We start from the raw sequence: 16,091 nt of genomic DNA, 5'->3' as shown, positions 1-16,091 counted from the left end.
CAATACAATATGTGCCTTGCTAGCCCTACTGTCACTGGGAAAGGACACCACAAGATTGAACCCAAAGCCAAGCACTTCTCCCATTGCAAGAAACATCAATCTAGTAGGCCAAACCAAACTGATAATTCGAAGAGACTTGCAAAGATAACCAATCATACATAAAAGAATTCAGAGAAGATTCAGATATTGCTCATAGATAGACTTGATCATCAACCCACAATTCATCGGTCTCAACAAACACACCGCAAAAAGAGGATTACATCAAATAGTTCTCCACAAGAGAGGGGGAGAACATTGTATTGAGATCCAAAAAGAGAGAAGAAGGCATCTAGCTAATAACTATGGACCCGTAGGTCTGAGGTAAACTACTCACACTTCATCGAAGAGGCTATGGTGTTGATGTAGAAGCCCTCTGTGATTGATGCCCCCTCCGGCGGAGCTCCGGAACAGACCCCAAGATGGGATCTCGTGGATACAGAAAGTTGCGGCGGTGGAATTAGGGTTTTGGCTCCGTATCTGATCGTTTGGGGGTACGTAGGTATATATAGGAGGAAGGAGTACGTCGGTGGAGCAACAGGGGGCCCACGAGGGTGGAGGGCGCGCCTGGGGGGGGGGTAGGCGCCCCCTACCTCGTGGCCTCCTCTTTTGTGTCTTGACGTAGGGTCCAAGTCTCCCTGGTCTTGTTTGTTGAGAAAATCACGTTCCCGAAGGTTTCATTCCGTTTGGACTTTGTTTGATATTCCTTTTCTTCGAAACCCTAAAACAGGCAAAAAACAGCAATTCTGGGCTGGGCCTACGGTTAATAGGTTAGTCCCAAAAATAATATAAAAGTGGATAATAAAGCCCAATAATGTCCAAAACAGTAGATAATCTAGCATGGAGCAATCAGAAATTATAGATACGTTGGAGACGTATCAAGCATCCCTATGCTTAATTCCCGCTCGTCCTCGAGTAGGTAAATGATAAAAACAGAATTTTTGATGCAGAGTGCTACTTGGCATAATTTTAATGTAATTCTTCTTAATTGTGGTATGAATGTTCAGATCCGAAAGATTCAAGACAAAAGTTTAATATGGACATAAAAATAATAATACTTCAACATACTAACAAAGCAATTATGTCTTCTCAAAATAACATGGCCAAAGAAAGTTATTCCTACAAAATCATATAGTTTGGCTATGCTCCATCTTCACCACACAAAATATTTAAATCATGCACAACCCCGATGACAAGCCAAGCAATTGTTTCATACTTTTGACATTCTTAGAACTTTTTCAATTTTCACGCAATACATGAGCGTGAGCCATGGACATAGCACTATAGGTGGAATAGAATGGTGGTTGTGGAGAAGACAAAAAAAGGGAGAAGATAGTCTCACATCAACTAGGTGTATCAACGGGCTATGGAGATGCCCATCAATAGATATCAATGTGAGTGAGTAGGGATTGCCATGCAACGGATGCACTAGAGCTATAAGTATATGAAAGCTCAAAAAGAAACTAAGTGGGTGTGCATCCAACTTGCTTGTTCATGAAGACCTAGGGCAATTTGAGGAAGCCCATCATTGGAATATACAAGCCAAGTTCTATAATGAAAAGTTCCCACTAGTATATGAAAGTGATAACATAGGAGACTCTCTATCATGAATATCATGGTGCTACTTTGAAGCACAAGTGTGGTAAAAGGATAGTAGCATTGTCCCTTCTCTCTTTTTCTCTCATTTTTTTATATTTTTTTATTTGGGACTTTTCTCTTTTTTTATGGCCTCTTTTTTTCTCTTTTTTTATTTTTCGTCCAGAGTCTCATCCCGACTTGTGGGGGAATCATAGTCTCCATCATCCTTTCCTCACTGGGACAATGCTCTAATAATGATGATCATCACACTTTTATTTGTTTACAACTCAACAATTACAACTCGATACTTAGAACAAAATATGACTCTATATGAATGCCTCTGGCGGTGTACTGGGATATGCAATGACTTATGAGTGACATGTATGAAAGAATTATGAACGGTGGCTTTGCCACAAATACGATGTCGACTACATGATCATGCTAAGCAATATGACAATGATGAAGCGTGCCATAATAAACGGAATGGTGGAAAGTTGCATGGCAATATATCTCGGAAGGGCTATGGAAATGCCATAATAGGTAGGTATGGTGGCTGTTTTGAGGAAGGTATATGGTGGGTGTATGATACTGGCGAAAGGTGCGGGGTATGAGAGAGGCTAGCAAAGGTGGAAGGGTGAGAGTGCGTATAATCCGTGGACTCAACATTAGTCATAAAGAACTCATATACTTATTGCAAAAATCTACAAGTTATCAAAGCAAAGTATTACGTGCATGCTCCTAGGGGGATAGATTGGTAGGAAAACACCATCGCTCGTCCCCGATCTCCACTCATAAGGAAGACAATCAAAAAATAAATCATGGTCTGACTTCGTCACATAACGGTTCACCATACGTGCATGCTAAAGGAATCACAAACTTTAACACAAGTATTTCTCAAATCCACAACTACTCAACTAGCACAACTTTAATATCACCATCTTCATATCTCGAAACAATTATCAAGCATCAAACTTCTCATAGTATTCAAAACACTCATAAGAAAGTTTTATTATTAATCTTGTATACCAAGCATATTATGATTTTAAGCAAATTACCATGATATTTAAGAATATCAAAATAATCTAAGTGAAGCATGAGAGATCAATAGTTTCTATAAAACAAATCCACCACCGTGCTCTAAAAGATATAAGTGAAGTACTAGAGCAAAACTACATAACTCAAAAGATATAAGCGAAGCACATAGAGTGTTCTAACAAATTCCAAATCATGTATGGCTCTCTCAAAAGGTGTGTACAGCAAGGATGATTGTGGTAAAATAAAAAGTAAATACTCAAATCATACAAGACGCTCCAAGCAAAACACATATCATGTGGCGAATAAAAATATAGCTCCAAGTAAAGTTACCGATAGAAGTAGACGAAAGAGGGGATGCCTTCCGGGGCATCCCCAAGCTTTGGCTTTTAGGTGTCCTTAGATTATCTTGGGGGTTCCATGGGCATCCCCAAGCTTAGGCTCTTGTCACTCCTTGTTCCATAATCCATCAAATCTTTACCCAAAACTTGAAAACTTCACAACACAAAACTTAAAGTAGAAAATCTCGTGAGCTCCGTTAGCGAAAGAAAATAAAAGACCACTTCAAGGTACTGTAATGAACTCATTCTTTATTTATATTGATGTTATACCTACTGTATTCCAACTTCTCTATGGTTTATAAACTATTTTACTAGCCATAGATTCATCAAAATAAGCAAACAACACACGAAAAACAGAATCTGTCAAAAACAGAACAGTCTGTAGTAATCTGTAGCTAGCACAAGATCTGGAACGCCAAAAATTCTAAAATAAATTTCTAGACGTGAGGAATTTATCTATTAATCATCTGAAAAATAATTAACTAAATATCACTCTCCAAATAAAAATGGTAGCAGTTCTCGTGAGCGCTAAAGTTTCTATTTTTTACAGCAAGTTTAAGAAGACTTTCCCCAAGTCTTCCCAACGGTTCTACTTGGAACAAACACTAATTAAACACAAAAAAGACAACCAAAACAGAGGCTAGATAAATTATTTATTACTAAACAGGGGCAAAAATCAAGGAATAAAAATAAAATTGGGTTGCCTCCCAACAAGCGCTATCGTTTAACGCCCCTAGCTAGGCATAACAAGCAAGGATAAATCTAGGTATTGCCATCTTTGGTAGGCAATCCATAAGTGGCTCTCATAATAGATTCATAAGGTAATTTAATTTTCTTTCTACGAAAGTGTTCCATGCCTTTCCTTAATGGAAATTGGAATCTAATATTTCCTTCCTTCATATCAGTAATTGCACCAATCGTTCTAAGGAAAGGTCTACCAAGAATAATAGGACATGAAGGATTGCAATCTATGTCAAGAATAATAAAATCTATAGGTACATAATTCCTATTTGCAACAATAAGAACATCATTAATTCTTCCCATAGGTTTCTTAATAGTGGAATCCGCAAGGTGCAAGTTTAGAGAGCAATCATCAAAATCACGGAAACCTAACAAATCACACAAAGCCTTTGGAATCGTGGAAACACTAGCACCCAAATCACATAAAGCATAGAATTCATGATCTTTAATTTTAATTTTAATAGTTGGTTCCCACTCATCATAAAGTTTTCTAGCGATAGAAACTTCCAATTCAAGTTTTTCTTCATAAGATTGCATCAAGGCATCAACGATATGTTTAGTAAATGCTTTATTTTGACTATAAGCATGAGGAGAATTTAGCACGGATTGCAACAAGGAAATACAATCAATCAAAGAGCAATTTTCATAGTTAAATTCCTTGAAATCCATAATAGTGGGTTTAGCAACATCTAGGGTTTTAATTTCTTCAATCCCACTTTTATCAATTTTAGCATCAAGATCAACAAATTCCGAATTCTTGTAACGCCTTCTAGGTAAAGGTGGATCATATTCAGTCCCATCATTATCAAGATTCATATTTCAAAACAAAGATTGAATAGGGGACACATCAATAACTTTCATATCTTCATCATTATTTTCATAGGAACTAGAAGAACAAGCTCTTATAAAGGCATCTTTCTTAGCACGCATCCTAGCGGTTCTTTCTTTGCACTCATCAATGGAAATTCTCATGGCTTTGAGAGACTCATTGACATCATGCTTAGGTGGAATAGATCTAAGTTTCAAAGAATCAACATCAAGAGAAATTCCATCAACGTTCCTAGCCAACTCATCAGTCTTAAGCAATTTTTCTTCAATCAAAGCATTAAAATTCTTTTGCGAAGTAATAAATTCTTTAATATTAGATTCAAAATCAGAGGTCATATTATTATAATTTCCATAAGAATTGTTTTAGGAATTACCATAATTATTAGAGGGATTACTAGGATGAGGCCTAGGATTAAAATTTCCTCTATACGCGTTGTTACCAAAATTGTTCCTACCAACAAAATTCACATCCATAGATTCATTATTATTCTCAATCAAAGTAGACAAGGGCATATCATTAGGATCAGAAGAAACACTCTTATTAGCAAATAATTTCATAAGTTCATCCATCTTTCCACTCAAAACATTAATTTCTTCTATCGCATGCACCTTTTTATTAGTAGATCTTTCAGTATGCCATTGAGAATAATTAACCATAATATTATCTAGGAGTTTAGTAGCTTCTCCTAAAGTGATTTCCATAAAAGTGCCTCCCGCGGCCGAATCTAAAAGATTTCTAGAAGCAAAATTCAATCCGGCATAAATTTTTTGTATAATCATCCACAAATTTAAACCATGAGTAGGGCAATTACGTATCATTAGTTTCATTCTCTCCCAAGCTTGTGCAACATGTTCATGATCAAGTTGCTTAAAATTCATGATATCGTTTCTAAGAGAGATGATCTTAGTGGGAGGAAAATACTTAGAGATAAAAGCATCTTTGCACTTGTTCCATGAATCAATACTATTTTTAGGCAAAGACGAAAACCAAGCTTTAGCACGATCTCTAAGCGAAAAAGGAAATAGCTTCAATTTAACAATATCATTATCCACATCTTTCTTCTTTTGCATATCACACAAATCAACGAAGCTATTTAGATGGGTAGCGGCATCTTCACTAGGAAGGCCGGAAAACGGATCTTTCATGACAAGATTCAGCAAAGCAGTATTAATTTCACAAGATTCAGCATCGGTAAGAGGAGCAATCGGAGTGCTAATAAAATCATTGTTGTTGGTATTGGTGAAGTCACGTAATTTACTATTATCTTGAGCCATCGTGACAAGCAAGCAAACTAACACACAAGCAAACAAAAAGCAAGCGGGCAAAAAGAGGCAAATAGAGAAAGAGAGGGAGGATAGAGAGAGAGAGGGCGAGTAAAATGGCAAGGGTGAAGTGGGGGAAGAGGAAAACAAGAGGCAAATGGCAAATAATGTAATGCATGAGATAAGGGTATGTGATGGGTACTTGGTATGTTGACTTTTGCGTAGACCTCCCCGGCAACGGCGCCAGAAATCCTTCTTGCTACCTCTTGAGCACTGCGTTGGTTTTTCCCGAAGAGGAAGGGATGATGCAGCAAAGTAGTGTAAGTATTTCCCTCAGTTTTTGAGAACCAAGGTATCAATCCAGTAGGAGGCTACACGCGAGCCCCTCGTACCTGCACAAAACAAATAAATGCTCGCAACCAACGCGAATAGGGGTTGTCAATCCCTACACGGCCACTTACGAGGGTGAGATCTGGTAGATATGATAAGATAATATTTTTGGTATTTTTGTGATAAATATGCAAAGTAAAATAAAGGCAAAGTAAAAAGCAAAGGAAATAACTAAGTAGTAGGAGATTAATATGATAAAGATAGACCCGGGGGCCATAGGTTTCACTAGTGGCTTCTCTCGAGAGCATAAGTATTCTACAGTGGGTGAACAAATTACTGTTGAGCAATTGACAGAATTGAGCATAGTTATGAGAATATCTAGGTATGATCATGTATATAGGCATCACGTTCGAGACAAGTAGACCGACTCCTGCCTGCATCTACTACTATTACTCCACTCATCGACCGCTATCCAGCATGCATCTAGAGTATTAAGTTAAAAATAGAGTAACGCCTTAAGCAAGATGACATGATGTAGAGGGATAGGATCATGCAATATGATAAAAACCCCATCTTGTTATCCTCGATGGCAACAATACAATACGTGCCTTGCTGCCCCTACTGTCGCTGGGAAAGGACACCACAAGATTGAACCCAAAGCCAAGCACTTCTCCCATTGCAAGAAAGATCAATCTACTAGGCCAAACCAAACTGATAATTCGAAGAGACTTGCAAAGATAACCAATCATACATAAAATAATTTATCGAAGATTCAAATATTGTTCAGAGATAGACTTGATCATAAACCCACAATTCATCGGTCTCAACAAACACACCGAAAAAAGAAGATTACATCGAATAGTTCTCCACAAGAGAGGGGGAGAACATTGTATTGAGATCCAAAAATAGAGAAGAAGCCATCTAGCTAATAACTATGGACCCGTAGGTCTGAGGTAAACTACTCACACTTCATTGGAGAGGCTATGGTGTTGATGTAGAAGCCCTCTGTGATCGATGCCCCCTCCGGCGGAGCTCCGGAACAGGCCCCAAGATGGGATCTCATGGATACAGAAAGTTGCGGCGGTGGAATTAGGGTTTTGGCTCCGTACCGGATCGTTTGGGGGTACGTAGGTATATATAGGAGGAAAGAGTACGTCGGTGAAGCAACAGGGGGCCCACGAGGGTGGAGGGCGCGCCTGGGGGAGGGGGTAGGCGCGCCCCCTACCTCGTGGCCTCCTCTTTTGTGTCTTGATGTAGGGTCCAAGTTTCTCGGGTCTTGTTTGTTGAGAAAATCACGTTCCCGGAGGTTTCATTCCGTTTGGACTACGTTTGATATTCCTTTTCTTCTAAACCCTAAAACAGGCAAAAAAACATCAATTCTGGGCTGGGCCTCCGGTTAATAGTTTAGTCCCAAAAATAATATAAAAGTGGATAATAAAGCCCAATAATGTCCAAAACAGTAGATAATATAGCATGGAGCAATCAAAAATTATAGATACGTTGGAGACGTATAAAACCTCTTCTCACCGGCAAGTTTGAGATCATAATTGAGCTCTTTAATAGCCCAATAAGCCTTATGTTCTAGTTCGAGAGGTAAGTGACATGCTTTTCCATAAACCATTTTATACGGAGACATACCCATTGGATTTTTATATGCAGTTCTATAGGCCCATAATGCATCATCAAGTCTCTGGACCAATTCTTCCTAGATCTATTAATAGTCTTTTGCAAAAGTAATTTGAGTTCTCTATTGCTCAATTCTACTTGACAACTAGACTGTGGGTGATAAGGAGATGCAATTCTATGATTAACATCATACTTAGCAAGCATTTTACGGAAAGCACCATGAATAAAATGTGAACCACCATCAGTCATTAAATATCTAGGGGCTCCAAACCTTGGAAAAATAACTTCTTTAAGCATTTTAATAGAGGTGTTATGATTAGCACTACTAGTTGGAATAACTTCTACCCACTTAGTAACGTAATCAACAGCAACTAAAATATGTGTATATCCGTTAGAGGCAGGAAAAGGTCCCATATAATCATAGCCCCAAACATCAAATCGTTCAATAACAAGTGAATAATTCATAGGCATTTCTTGACGTCTACTAATATTACCAATTCTTTGACATTCATCACAAGACAAGACAAACTTACGGGCATCCTTGAAGAGAGTAGGCCAATAAAAACCGGATTGCAATACCTTATGTGCAGTTCTGTCTCCAGCGACGTGTCCTCCATAAGCCTTGGAGTGACACTTGCGTAGGATCTGTTCCTATTCATGCTTAGGTACACAACGTCCAATAACACCATCTACTCCTTCTTTATAAAGATGTGGGTCACCCCAAAAGTAATGTCTCAAATCATAGAAGAACTTTTTCTTTTGCTGGTATGTGAAACTAGGTGGTATAAATTTAGCAACAAGTAATTAGCATAATCAGCATACCATGGAGCATTGTGGGAAGCATTTATGACATTTAGTTGTTCATCAGGAAAGCTATCATCAATAGGTAGTGGGTCATCAAGAACATTTTCTAACCTAGACAAGTTATCTGCGACGGGGTTCTCAGCTCCCTTTCTATTAATAATATGCAAATCAAATTCTTGTAGCAAGAGAACCCATCTAATAAGTCTAGGTTTAGCATCTTTCTTTTCCATAAGATATTTAATAGCAGCATGATCCGTGTGAATAGTTACTTTAGAATGAACAATATAGGGTCTGAACTTATCACAAGCAAATACGACTGCTAAGAATTCTTTTTCAGTTGTAGCATAATTTCTCTGCGCATTTTCTAGAGTTTTACTAGCATATTGAATAACATTTAATTTTTATCAACTCTTTGCCCTAGAACAGAACCTATAGCATAATCACTAGCATCACACATGATTTCAAAAGGTAAATTCCAATCAGGTGGCTGAACAATAGGTGCAGAGATCAATGCTTTCTTAAGTATTTCAAATGCTTCTACACAATCATCATAAAAAACAAAGGGTATATCTTTTTGTAATAAATTAGTCAGAGGCCGAGAAATTTTGGAGAAGTCCTTAATGAACCTCCTATAAAACCCAGCATGACCAAGGAAACTTCTTATACCTTTGATGTCCTTGGGACATGGCATCTTTTCAATAGCATCAACCTTGGCTTTATCAACTTCAAGGCCTCTTTCAGAAACTTTATGCCCAAGAAAATACCTTCATTAACCATAAAGTGGCACTTTTCCCGATTCAAGAAAAGATTAGTTTCTTCACATCTCTGCAAAACTCGATCAAGGTTGCTCAAGCAATCATCAAAAGAGGATCCATAGACGAAAAAATCGTCCATGAACACCTCACAAATCTTTTCACAAAAGTCAGAGAATATAGCCATCATGCATCTTTGAAAGGTAGAAGGTGCATTACATAAACCAAAAGGCATACGTCTATAAGCAAAAGTACCGAATGGGCAAGTAAAAGTAGTCTTTGATTGATCATTGGCTGACGCAGGTATTTGAGAGAAACCAGAATAACCATCTAGAAAGCAAAAATGTGTATGTTTGGATAATATTTCTAGCATTTGATCGATAAAAGGTAAGGAGTAATGATCTTTTTTAGTAGCTTTATTTAATTTGCGGAAATCAATTACCATCCTATAACCTGTAATAATTCTTTGCGGAATCAATTCATCTTTATCATTAGGAATGACAGTAATACCTCCCTTTTTAGGGACACAATGGACATGACTTACCCACTGACTATCAGCAACGAGATAAATTATACCTGCCTCAAGAAGCTTTAGTATTTCCTTTCTTACCACTTCCTTCATCTTAGGATTCAGCCGTCGTTGATTATCATGAACTGGTTTGGCATCTTCCTTCAAATTTATTTTGTGTTCACACAGAGTGGGACTAATGCCCTTAAGATCATCAAGAGTATATCCAATAGCAGCACAGTGCTTCTTCAGAGTTTTCAATAATCTTTCTTCTTCATGCTCTGAAAGGTTAGCACTAATAATAACATGATATATCTTTTCCTCATCAAGATAAGCATATTTAATAGTATCAGGTAATGGTTTAAGTTCAAACATGGGATCACCCTTGGGTGGAGGAGGATCCCCTAGGATTTGAACAGGCAAATTGTGTTTCAGGATGGGTTCCTGTTTAAAGAATACTTCATCTATTTCCCTTCTTTCATTCATAAACATATCATTTTCATGGTCTAGCAAATATTGTTCTAAAGGATCACTAGGAGGCACAACAATAGAAGCAAGACCAATAATTTCATCTTTACTATGCAATTCCTCTTCACGGTGTTGTCTACGAAATTTAGAGAAATTAAATTCATGAGACATATCATCTAAGCCAATAGTAACAACATCCTTTTTGCAATCTATCTTAGCATTAACTGTGTTCAAGAAGGGTCTACCAAATATAATGGGACAAAAGCAATCTTGTGGGGAACCAAGAACAAGAAAATCAGCAGGATATTTAGTTTTCCCACACAAGACTTCAACATCTCTAACAATTTCCATTGGTGAAATAGTATCTCTATTGGCAAGTTTAATTATGACATCAATATCTTCTAACTCAGCGGGTGCAATGTCATGCATAATTTCTTTGTATAAATCAATAGGTATTGCACTAGCACTAGCACCCATATCACATAAGCCATGATAACAATGACCTCCTATTTTAACAGAAATAATAGGCATGCCTACCAAAGATCTAGGTTTATCTTTAGCACAAGGTTTAGCAATTCTAGCAGTTTCACCACAGAAATAAATAACATGCCCATCAATATTATCAGACAGGAGATCTTTAACAATAGCAATATCAGGTTCAACTTTAATTTGCTCACGAGGTGTATAAGTTTTAATATTGCTTCTATGAACCACAGTTTAAGCTTTAGCACGATCTTTTATCCTAACAGGAAAATGTGGTTTCTCAACATAAGCAGTAGGAACGATAGGATCATTATAAGTGATATCCTGTTCTTCATCTTTAATAGGTGCAGCTACTTTTACTTCTATGGGAGGATGATATTTAAACCACTTCTCCCTAGGGAGATCAACATGAGTAGCAAAAGATTCACAGAAAGAAGCTACTATCTCAGAGTCAAGTCCATATTTAGTGCTAAATTTACGGAAAACATCGGTATCCATAAAAGATTTAACACAATCAAACTTAGGTGTCATACCTGACTCCTTACCTTTGTCGAGGTCCCAATCTTCAGAGTTTCATTTAATTCTTTTCAATAAATCCCATTTGAATTCAATAGTCTTCGTCATAAAAGAGCCAGCACAAGAAGTATCGAGCATGGTGCGATTGTTATCAGAAAGCCGAGCATATAAATTTTGAATAATCATTTCTCTTGAGAGCTCATGATTGGGGCATGAATATAACATTGATTTAAGCATCCCCCAAGCTTGAGTGATGCTTTCTCCTTCGCGAGGCCAGAAATTATATATATAATTGCGATAACGATGAACAAGATGCATAGGATAAAACTTCTGATGAAATTCCAATTTCAATCGTTTGTAGTTCCATGACCCCGTATCATCACATAGCCGATACCATGTCGATGCATCTCCCTTCAAAGATAAAGGGAAGACCTTCTTCTTAATAACATCTCCGGGCACACCTGCAAGCTTAAATAATCCACAAACTTCATCCACATATATTAGGTGCTCATCAGGATGCTTTGTTCCATCTCCTGCAAAAGGATTAGCTAGCAGTTTTTCTAACATACCCAGAGGAATTTCAAAGCAGACATTTTCATTTTCAGTAGGTTCAGTAGGTTGAGGAGCAACTCTTTGCTCCACTGGTCGGGGTGAAGATACCCCGAACAAGCCCCTTAGAGGATTACTTTCCATAGTAACAAGTGACAGTAAATTTCAGCACACTATATAAAATTTTCCTTACCAAATTCCACCTACCAAAGGCGCTTCACTCCCCGGCAACGGCGCCAGAAAAGAGTCTTGATGACCCACAAGTGTAGGGGATCTATCGTAGTCCTTTCGATAAGTAAGAGTGTCGAACCCAACGAGGAGCAGAAGGAAATGATAAGCGGTTTTCAGCAAGGTATTCTCTGCAAGCACTGAAATAATAGGTAACAGATAGTTTTGTGATAAGATAATTGGTAACGAGCAACAAGTAACAAAAGTAAATAAAGTGCAACAAGGTGGCCCAATCCTTTTTGTAGCACAGGACAAGCCTGGACAAACTCTTATATGATGTAAAGCGCTCCCGAGGACACATGGGAATATCGTCAAGCTAGGTTTCATCACGATCATATGATTCGCGTTCGGTACTTTGATAATTTGGTATGTGGGTGGACCGGTGCTTGGGTACTGTTCTTACTTGGACAAGCATCCCACTTATGATTAACCTCTATTGCAAGCATACACAACTGCAACAAAAGTATTAAGGTAAACCTAACCATAGCATGAAACATGTGGATCCAAATCAGCCCCTTACGAAGCAACGCATAAACTAGGGTTTAAGCTTCTGTCACTCTAGCAACCCATCATCTACTTATTACTTCCCAATGCCTTCCTATAGGCCCAAATAGTGGTGAAGTGTTATGTAGTCGACGTTCACATAACACCACTAGAGGAAAGACAACATACATCTCATCAAAATATCGAACAAATACCAAATTCACATGACTACTAATAGCAAGACTTCTCCCATGTCCTCAGGAACAAACGTAACTACTCACAAAGCATATTCATGTTCATAATCATAGGGGTATTAATGTGCATATAGGATCTGAACATATGATCTTCCACCAAATAAACCAACTAGCATCAACTACAAGGAGTAATTAACACTACTAGCAACCCACAGGTACCAATCCCAGACTTGGAGACAAGAATTGGATACAAGAGATGAACTAGGGTTTTGAGAGGAGATGGTGCTGGTGAAGATGTTGATGGAGATTGCCCTCTCCCGATTAGAGGAGCATTGGTGATGACGATGGCGATGATTTCCCCCTCCCGGAGGGAAGTTTCCCCGGCAGAACAGCTCCGCTGGAGCCCTAGATTGGTTCCGCCTCATGGCGGAGGAGTCTCATATGGAAAGATGGCTTATGATTTTTTTTTCTCATCGAAAGACTCCATATAGCAGAAGATGGCCACTGGAGGGCCACCAGGGGGGCCACGAGGTAGGGGGCGCGCCCAGGGGGGTAGGGCGCGCCCCCACCCTCATGGGCAGGGTGTGGCCCCCTTGGTGAACTTCTTGCACTCAGTATTTATTATATATTCTGAGAATGCCTTCCGTGAAGTTTCAGGACTTTTGGAGCTGTGCAGAATAGGTCTCTTATATTTTCTCCTTATCCAGCCCAGAATCCCAGCTGCCGGCATTCTCCCTCTTTATGCAAACCTTGTAGAATAAGAGAGAATAGGCATAAGTATTGTGACATAATGTGTAATAACAGCCCATAACGAAATAAATATCGATATAAAAGCATGATGCAAAATGGGCGTATCAATGGCCATTTGTGGGCATAGGAATTTTGACGCCTTTGCAATCTTGCATGCCGAATTTCCTCAGTACATCCTTGAGGTATTTCTCCTGAGATATGAATGTGCCATTGCATTGTTGACGAATTTGAAGACCTAAGAAGAATTTCAATTTTCCCATCATAGACATTTGATATTCTTCACTCATCATATAGGCAAATTCATCACTATAACGTTGGTCAGTACATTCAAAGATAATATCATCAACATATATTTGGCACACAAATAGTTCATCATCATAAGATTTAGTGAAAAGAGTAGGGTCGAGTGAACCAGGTTTGAAGCCTTTCTTCATGAGGAATTCCTTAAAAGTATCATACCACACCCGAGGGGCCTGCTTGAGGCCATAGAGGGTCTTATTGAGTTTGAAGACTTTGTCAGGATGCTTTGGATCTTCAAAACGTGGGGGTTGAGCAACATATACTTCTTCCTCAAGCTTACCATTGAGGAATGCACTTTTCACATCCATTTTATATAAAGTGATATCATGATGGTTAGCATAAGCAAGTAATATGCGAATAGCCTCAAGTCTAGCAACAGGTGCAAAAGTTTCATCGAAGTCAATTCCTTCAACCCGTGTGTAGCCTTGAGCTACAAGCCGTGCTTTATTCCTCACCACAAAGCCATTTTCATCTTGCTTGTTCCGGTAGATCCACTTTGTGCCGATGATATTGTGCTTGTGAGGATCTGGACGTTTAACCTGTTCCTAGACGTTGTTGAGCTCGGACTGATGTAATTCTTCTTGCATGGCCTGAATCCACTCAGGCTCCAGAAATGCTTCATCTACCTTAGTGGGCTCTGTGATAGAGATGAAAGCAAAGTGCCCACAAAAGTTAAATGTGAAGCTCTTGAGCGTGTGAGAGGACCTGGAATGTTGATGTCGCTGATGATTTTCTCAATTTGCACTTCATTTGCGACACGAGGATGAGCGGGTTGACATTGAGGAATTTGATCAACATTTTCTTCAGCACCATTTTCCTCAGGTGCACCAGCATGACGTTCTTCATGTTCTGGAATAACTTCTTCAGCAGGAATGACATCCTCTGTAGCCTTGAGCTTAATAGATTCCTCATGAGGTATTTCATCTGTCACAGGAGGTAGGTGCTCTCTTTGCAAGCCATTAGTCTCATCGAACCACACATCTACAGTTTCAACAACCTTGTGATGACATGTGTTGAAGACTTTTTAGGTGTGCGAGTCCTTACCATAACCAAGCATAAAACCTTCATGTGCTTTCGGTGCAAATTTAGAACTGTGATGAGGATATCTAATCCAACATTTAGCACCGAAGACTTTGAAATAACTCACATTGGGTTTCTTGTCAGTGAGGAGTTCATAGGCAGTCTTCTTGAAGAATTTGTGAAGATATACTCTGTTGATGATGTGGCACGCAGTATCAATTGCCTCAAGCTAGAAGCGATGATGCGTCTTGTACTCATCAAGCATAGTGCGGGCCATCTCAACAAGAGTCTTGTTCTTGCGCTCCACGATGCCATTTTGCTAAGGAGTATAGGGAGCAGATATCTCATGAGTGATACCAAGTTCATCAAGATAGTCATCAAGGCTAGTGTTCTTGAACTCAGTTCCATTATCACTTCTGATGTGCTTGATCTTCACACCAAAGTTGGTTGAAGCCCTCGAGGAAAATCGTTTGAAGACTTCCTGCACTTCAGTTTGGTAAGTGATAATATGGACGCATGTATATCGAGAATAATCATCAACAATGACAAATCCATATAAGGATGCAGCATTAGTAAATGTGGCATAGTGGGTAGGGCCAAAGAGATCCATGTGAAGCAATTCAAATGGTCGAGTAGTAGTCATGATATTCTTCGCTGGATGCTTGGCCTTGGTCATCTTTTCAGCTTCACAGGCTCCACATAAGTGATCCTTGAGGAATTTGACATTTTCAATGCCAATGACATGCTTCTTCTTCGCGAGCGTGTGCAGATTCCTCATGCCAGCATGACCAAGTCGTCAATGCCATAGCCAGCCTTCTGAAGCTTTTGCAAGTAGACATGTAGCAGCTTGTGGTCCTGTAGAGAAATCAACAATATACAAATCTCCTCTCCTAAAGCCTTCGAAGACTTTGGAATTGTTAGCTTCCATGATCACAACACAATGATACTTGCCAAAGACAACCACCATATCAAGATCACAAAGCATTGAGACAGACATGAGGTTGAACCCTAAGGACTCAACAAGCATGACTTTGTCCATGTGTCGATCCTTTGAGATTGCAACCTTACCTAGACCCAATACCTTGCTTTTGCCTTTGTCAGTGTAGGTGATGTGCTTCAGATGTGATGGAGATAAAGCAGTGTCCATCAATAAGCTCCTGTCATCAGTCATGTGATTTGTACATCCACTATCGAGGACCCACTCAGTGGCTTTGGGTTGATCATCCCGCAGATGAATTAGTGCAACTTACGAACTCATATA

The sequence above is a fragment of the Triticum urartu genome, chromosome 1A (genome assembly GCF_056163025.1).
Source record: "Triticum urartu cultivar PI428250 chromosome 1A, HENAU_Tu73, whole genome shotgun sequence".
Lineage (NCBI taxonomy): Eukaryota > Viridiplantae > Streptophyta > Magnoliopsida > Poales > Poaceae > Triticum > Triticum urartu.
The sequence above is the reverse complement of the archived record's forward strand: the minus strand, read 5'-3'. Positions refer to the sequence as shown.